This window comes from Melanotaenia boesemani, chromosome 21 (genome assembly GCF_017639745.1).
Source record: "Melanotaenia boesemani isolate fMelBoe1 chromosome 21, fMelBoe1.pri, whole genome shotgun sequence".
Lineage (NCBI taxonomy): Eukaryota > Metazoa > Chordata > Actinopteri > Atheriniformes > Melanotaeniidae > Melanotaenia > Melanotaenia boesemani.
Genome location: NC_055702.1, coordinates 28,522,873 through 28,530,226, shown reverse-complemented (window position 1 = coordinate 28,530,226; position 7,354 = coordinate 28,522,873). Strand labels below are relative to the sequence as shown.

General features: G+C 42.3%; 1 long non-coding RNA gene across 1 annotated transcript; it reads left to right on the top strand.

The window, feature by feature from the left end:
• Positions 1 to 4,673: 4,673 nt before the first annotated feature.
• Positions 4,674 to 5,732, top strand: LOC121632096. Its single transcript, XR_006008874.1, has 3 exons — positions 4,674 to 4,778; positions 5,332 to 5,336; positions 5,652 to 5,732. It is a non-coding gene; the product is annotated as an uncharacterized LOC121632096 (long non-coding RNA).
• The last annotated feature ends 1,622 nt before the right edge of the window (positions 5,733 to 7,354 follow it).

The following is a 7,354-nucleotide window of genomic DNA, read 5'->3' as shown; positions in this document are numbered from 1 at the left end:
GGGATGAATTTAGGAATGTACCAGGACAAAAACCGGCATCTTTTCTGAAGGCATCATGGTGCTGTGGCAGGGCTATAACTTCCCTCCAATTAGACCAGGACCCATGAGTTTAACGTGTAGGCTCCACCCCCTACTTTCTGTTTAACTCCACCCACTGCCGAATTTGAAAAATGCAAGGGGTGGGGTGGGATAGGTGGGTGTCAGGGGGATCAGGGGGGCGGAGAGTGGGCCGGGCGGGATACACAAGCAGAAATGATTAACAGACAGCAGCTCAGCTCACTGGCAAGATGCAAAGCGAGATTCACAAAGCAGCTTCACCACAGAGCGTCTTTGAGGTGGAAGACTTCCCCTCCTGAACCTCCTCAGCTCCACATGAACCAGGTGGTCCTGAGCGTATCAGTGTGAGCTGTTAGCTGTTAGCTGCCTGTCAGCAGCTCCAGCAGCTCTGGAAAGCTGTGGAGACTCGCGGCAGGTGTAGCAGCTGCTGGAAGTGCAGCTGCTAACGATTTGAGCTGCTGTCTGTCGCAGATGAGGATCAGCAGGTAAAGAATAAAGTCCGGTGTTCCTTTAACACCCTCAGAAGCACAAATCCGTCCCATTGCAGGAATATTTAATCAGAAACTTTGTGGAAAAAGTTGAAGTCTGAAACTAGCAGATCTACACCAGATAAGTTCACATCCCTTCATATGTGTTGGTAGGCATGGCTTTTTATGCCTGCAAGGCGAGGACACGTTTATGTTGTGCACTACCCCTTTTTTAAATATCTGGACTGTTAAAGTTATAGATCGTTCCAACATGACTACAGTGCAGTGACAACATTAAAAATACACATGAAACACACTATCTGGGTAAAACCAGGGCCTCCCCCAGCTTCCTCATGTCTGATGTTTTAGCTCTGCATGTGCACAGTGTTTTCTTGCAAGATGACTGAAAGCCGAAGTGAGCGTCCCGTGTCTGTGTGTGTGTGTCTGATTCTGGACACACCTCTCATAAGTTAAAAGGCCACTACTTCACCCCACATTGTGGATGAGGGGAAAGTATGTCAGGCTTCTTTTTCTTTCTATACAAAGAGAGCCCAGTGGCTAAGGTGCATCTAATTATTGTCCACCTTTAAAATATTCTTTCCTTTAAAGTCAAATAATAAAAAAATACAATAATCACAATAATAATAACACTAATCAGAACAACACAAGGTTTCTCTCATTTTCCAGGGGTTAGCCCAAGCTATTTCACTACTGTGCATGGTTCAAAGAGGCAAGTGTGATAATACAAAATCACACAGAGTATCGAGGTTGAGTTTCAAGAGAAATTAAATTAGCTTAGACACTGCAGACACTGGTGACTACACCTAATCTGCCTCCCTCCCCCTAAATCCACATTCTCCATATAATCCAACAAAGGACTGCAAATGTTTTGAAATAGTGATGATTTCTTTTTACATTATCTTCTCCATACGGAAAGTTGTGGGCATTTCCTTGATCCATGTAATGAATTTTGGTTGTACCAGAACTCTTCCAAGAGAGTGCTATGACTCTCTTTGCAAGCAGTAAAACATAAATCTAGGGCAATTTTTCCAGACATTTGACATTTATCAGGATAGAAACCAAAAATAAACTATTTAGGATCAGGAACTAGTTTTATACCTAGCGTAGTCCCTAAAGCTTGTTTAATCTCCCACCAAAAATTGATTGAACTTTACTGGATTTCCAGACACAATGGAAGAACGTCCCCTTCTCCTCTCCACACCTGGTACACAGGTCTGGAATGGCACCATTGTACTCATGAAGCTTTTCTGGTGTTACGTAGGCCCTCATTAGCCAGTTATATTGCTGTACTTTGAGGGGTGTATTGGTGGTTTGTGTTTGTGCCTCAGCACATGCTTTTTCCCAATCCTCAGAGGGCAAGTCCTCCTGTAACTCCTCCCTCCAGGCATTAAGTTTCAGTGAAGAAGACTCAGAAGCTCCCTCTTCCAGCAGGCTATATAATTTTGGAGATAATTCCCTTTCCAAAACAGTCATTTTTCATTTGCAAATCCAAAATTGATAGCGGGGGTATTGACATGCATTGATTTTGGGAAGATCTAATGAAGTTTCTCACATGTAGGTACTTAAAATAATGCTTGCTTGAAATATTGTACCTGGATAATCCGGTCCTCAAATGACATCAAAACCCCTCCCTCTGTTCCCAAAGGTCCCCTACTGTCTTTAAACCTTTTTCAGCCCACTTCCTAAAACCAGGATCGGCTCTGCCCAGAGTGAAGAACTGGTTACCCCAGATCGGGCTGAAGCGAGACAGAGTGGAGGATTCTCCTAAATGATTCTTAACCTGATACCAATCATAATCGTATTTCTAAGTATTGGATTTTATGTCTTTTTTTCCAACATTTTAACTTTTCTGACATAAGTCCTGAGGGAAAGGAAGAGGGACTGAGCTTGTTTCAATATCTATCCAAGCTGGGAGGGCTTTATTCTGTAAAATAACACATCATCATCCTCAACTGAGGCGGGCCCAGTTATACCAAAGTGGATTGGGGCATTTGAGGCCTCCTCTATCATTAAGGTAGATACCAGAGTGATAAACGTAGCCTCGGTCGTCTTTTGTTCCAACAAAAAGCGTACACAAATTTTCTTTGAGAGGGAGAATAAATTGACAGGAGGTGGCAATAGAATGTTCTGAATCAAATACAAAAGTTTAGGCATTATATTTAATTTAAGAACATCAATTCTTGCAATAAAGGACAAGGGAAAGAAGTTCCATCTATCTATAGAGGATGTAAATGAGTTTACCATGGGGGTGTAATTAACCCCAACAATGTCCTTTACACATGGTACGACCAGATATGTAAAACAATCTACTTTTTTAAATTGGAAAGAGTTTCTGGGACTGTTTCTTCTGAATTAAGTAGCATTAATGAAGATTTATTGGTATTTACTTTATATCCTGATATCCGTCCAAATGTATTTATTAGCTCTAAACAAGGCAGGAATAGAGTTTTTCAGTTTTTTCCAAAACAATAATGACGTCATCAACAAATAAAGCAATTCTGTGTTCCCATTGGCCTATTGACACACCAGTTATGTTTTTATGAGACCGCACTGGGTAATATTCTCTCTAGTCTTTGAGCCAAGACTCTGCAACGTATCTTTAGATCCACATTAAGAAGGCTTATTGTCTGAGGTTTTTACATTTATTGCAAGGCTTGCCAGGTTTAGACAACAAAGTTGTCATGGCTCCTCTAAATAACCCAGGAAAAATTCCCTTTTCAAATCTTGTCAAAAAGGGGAATCAGCAACTTAGCTTTGAGTTTTTTATAGAATTCTGTCGGCAGCCTATCTGGGCCATCTATTGCCAACGAGATTTCCTTCTTGGTTATAGCTGCACCAAGATCTGCACTTATTGCTTCTGAAATGTTGGTCGTTTGGAGGGCATCTAAGAAGACATTTGCTCCTGTCCCATATGTGTGGTGTCGGAGCTGTATAATTTTTCAAAAAGATCTTAAAGGTTTCATTGATTTCTAAAGGGTCAACAGTAGTCTGTCCATCGCTATTTTCAACTGAAGTTATATTTTTCTCATTCTGTAGTTGTTGGAGACAGCAGGCTAATAGTTTCCCAGGTTTTTCTCTTGATTGTAGAATGCCTGTTTAAGACGTAAATGATGTGTAGCCGCTCTTGAAACAGAGAATTTGTTACACTGTGTTCTTAATAACAGAAGCTTTCTGTGGATGTTTGGACATTGTGTCAGATAATACTCCCTCTCAAGCAACTCAGTCTCTGCTTCCAACTCTTTTGCTTTCTGATAAGTTCGATTTGCCTATTTTCCATCGCCATAGCCTCGCATGTGCTTGTATTAGCTTCGTCACTGCTAGCTTCAGAGCTCATCTTAAAAGTGAAGTTGGATAACTTCGACTGAGTCGGCTTGGTAGTTTTTTTTACTAGGTCTTCATTGCGAATGAGGCATCACAGCTTTCCTTAGGTGTCGTCCAATGTCTGATATAACGAGGATTGTCCAGGATTTAACAGAAAGATAGCGGAGCCAAAGCGAGCACCTCCTCTCAGCAAGCCGCCATTACGGGAACCCCTGCCCAAGTCACTCCTGTCAGTTTCTGTCCTTGATGCATATCAGTACCAACATTTACCGAGCAACCAACTTTTTCCTGCTTTTCAGAGCAGTGGGTTTGGCAAGGATTCTCTATTGTTCAGCCTAAAAGCTGCAAACAGGACATGCTGTTTATATGAGATAAGTAATGTTAAAAGGAAGGTAGGAAACGGGCACAGATGTTGGGTATTCATACTATTATGGTACTTTTATTAATTTTATTATTTTGTGCTATATATTTATGCTACTTATTCCCCTACTATATTGTCACCATAAATACATTTCCCTTTCAGTCTGAAATCCAAATATTTAGGTAGGACTGATGTTATAGGTAAAACTATTAACAGTTTTGCTTGGGGGGTTAGGGTAGGTTTACTCTGTGGCTTAGAGTAGGTTTACTCTGTGGGTTAGAGCAGGTTTACTCTGTGGCTTAGAGTAGGTTTACTCTGTGGGTTAGAGTAGGTTCACTCTGCGAGTTAGAGCAGGTTTACTCTGTGGGTTAGGGTAGGTTTACTCTGTGGCTTAGAGTAGATTTACTCTGTGGGTTAGAGCAGGTTTACTCTGTGGGTTGGAGTAGGTTTACTCTGCGGGTTAGGGTAGGTTTACTCTGTGAGTTAGAGCAGGTTTACTCTGTGGCTTAGGGTAGGTTTACTCTGTGGGTTAGAGCAGGTTTACTCTGTGGGTTAGGATAGGTTTACTCTGTGGCTTAGAGTAGGTTTACTCTGTGGGTTAGAGCAGGTTTACTCTGTGGGTTAGGGTAGGTTTACTCTGTGGGTTAGAGCAGGTTTACTCTGTGGCTTAGGGTAGGTTTACTCTGTGGGTTAGAGCAGGTTTACTCTGTGGGTTAGGGTAGGTTTACTCTGAGTTAGAGCAGGTTTACTCTGTGGGTTAGAGTAGGTTTACTCTGTGGGTTAGAGCAGGTTTACTCTGTGGGTTAGAGCAGGTTTACTCTGTGGGTTAGAGCAGGTTTACTCTGTGGGTTAGGGTAGGTTTACTCTGAGTTAGAGCAGGTTTACTCTGTGGGTTAGAGTAGGTTTACTCTGTGGGTTAGAGCAGGTTTACTCTGTGGGTTAGAGTAGGTTTACTCTGTGGGTTAGAGCAGGTTTACTCTGTGGCTTAGGGTAGGTTTACTCTGTGGCTTAGGGTAGGTTTACTCTGTGGGTTAGAGCAGGTTTACTCTGTGGCTTAGGGTAGGTTTACTCTGTGTGTTAGGATAGGTTTACTCTGTGGCTTAGGGCAGGTTTACTCTGTGGGTTAGAGCAGGTTTACTCTGTGGCTTAGGGTAGGTTTACTCTGTGGGTTAGAGTAGGTTTACTCTGTGGGTTAAGGTAGGTTTACTCTGTGGCTTAGGGTAGGTTTACTCTGTGGGTTGGAGTAGGTTTACTCTGTGGGTTAGAGCAGGTTTACTCTGTGGGTCAGGGTAGGTTTACTCTGTGTTAGAGCAGGTTTACTCTGTGGGTTAGAGTAGGTTTACTCTGTGGGTTGGAGTAGGTTTACTCTGTGGGTTAGGGTAGGTTTACTCTGTGAGTTAGAGCAGGTTTACTCTGTGGCTTAGGGTAGGTTTACTCTGTGGGTTAGGGTAGGTTTACTCTGTGGCTTAGGGTAGGTTTACTCTGTGTGTTAGGATAGGTTTACTCTGTGGCTTAGAGTAGGTTTACTCTGTGGGTTGGAGTAGGTTTACTCTGTGGGTTAGGGTAGGTTTACTCTGTGAGTTAGAGCAGGTTTACTCTGTGGCTTAGGGTAGGTTTACTCTGTGGGTTAGGATAGGTTTACTCTGTGGGTTAGGGTAGGTTTACTCTGTGGGTTAGAGCAGGTTTACTCTGTGGCTTAGGGTAGGTTTACTCTGTGGGTTAGAGTAGGTTTACTCTGTGGGTTAAGGTAGGTTTACTCTGTGGCTTAGGGTAGGTTTACTCTGTGGGTTAGAGCAGGTTTACTCTGTGGGTTAGGGTAGGTTTACTCTGAGTTAGAGCAGGTTTACTCTGTGGGTTAGGGTAGGTTTACTCTGTGGCTTAGGGTAGGTTTACTCTGTGAGTTAGAGCAGGTTTACTCTGTGGGTTAGGGCAGGTTTACGCTGTAGGTTAAGGTGGGCCTATGTTTTATTTCTCTGAACTTGTGAAACACTCTTTTTCTACAATTGATATAAATGTTTTGGGTTTTTTTTAATCAGATTTTCTAGTGAACAGTTATCTGTACAACACAACATCTGAACTAACCAACAACCAACGTTCCATCATTAAACTATAAGTTAACCCTGATGCTGCATTGTATTTCCAAAACGAGTGTGTTAGGAGAGGAAGATGATGTGGTGGTCAAACACCTGGATGCAGGTATCAAGTTCAGCTGGAACTGGTCTTGGCTCAGATTAGAAGGTCAGAGTGAAGGACAAGAGCTGTCATTTCATCTGTCAGATGTGTTAGACACTTTATTATACCTCCATACTGGCCTGTTTGATTTTTTCTCAGATTGATGCTTTTAAATATAAAATGTCTAACATTTTCTTCGGAAGGAGCATGTCACCGGGCCCCCTCGAGAGGTTGTATCCCTCTCACCTTTTTCACCCCTGACTCATTTTCATATCTTTTTTGTGTTCTTTTAGTGTCTACTCAAATCAAAAGAACCCACACCAGCCTCCTCGCCAACCACCTCCACAGAAGGTGTTCAAAGTACCCATCAGGTAGACTACTTCTGCTTTGCATTGCCCCCTAGCAAAGATCTGAGGTGTGGACAATGGTTTGGAATGTTGTTATTCCATGTTACATTCTTTATGAATATGGGTTGCTGCAATTCAACCAGGTAAATTGTACATCCGTTTCTGTTTGTTGTTTCAAATTAGTGCTCCATGTGTCCCTTTTTATCTTTGAGCACCTGCCCTTCCAATGGTCTCTGCACGGCCCTGTGTGAGTCTACACAGTCTGACATTACAGCATGCCGCAGCAGAGTATCACACAGTCCTCAATAACAACCGAAGTCCTGACCTCAGCAGCGTCAAACTTTAGTTCCACAATGAACAACTTTCCACTATTTTCAAATTACAGTGACATAAAGAAAAAGTCTTTGTTCATTGAATTGAAACTGATTAAATTAACTTAAACTCTGCCACTGAAGGCAGCTGCAGATGGTTTTACAGTCAAGTCCAACATTTTGTTTTCTGTTAGATCTACAGACGACTTGATGAAAGATTCAGCAACAAGTGATGATGAGTAATGGGATGGCATATTTTGGGATGTTTTATCTGTCTTGATGTGGCCTGTCAGGCTG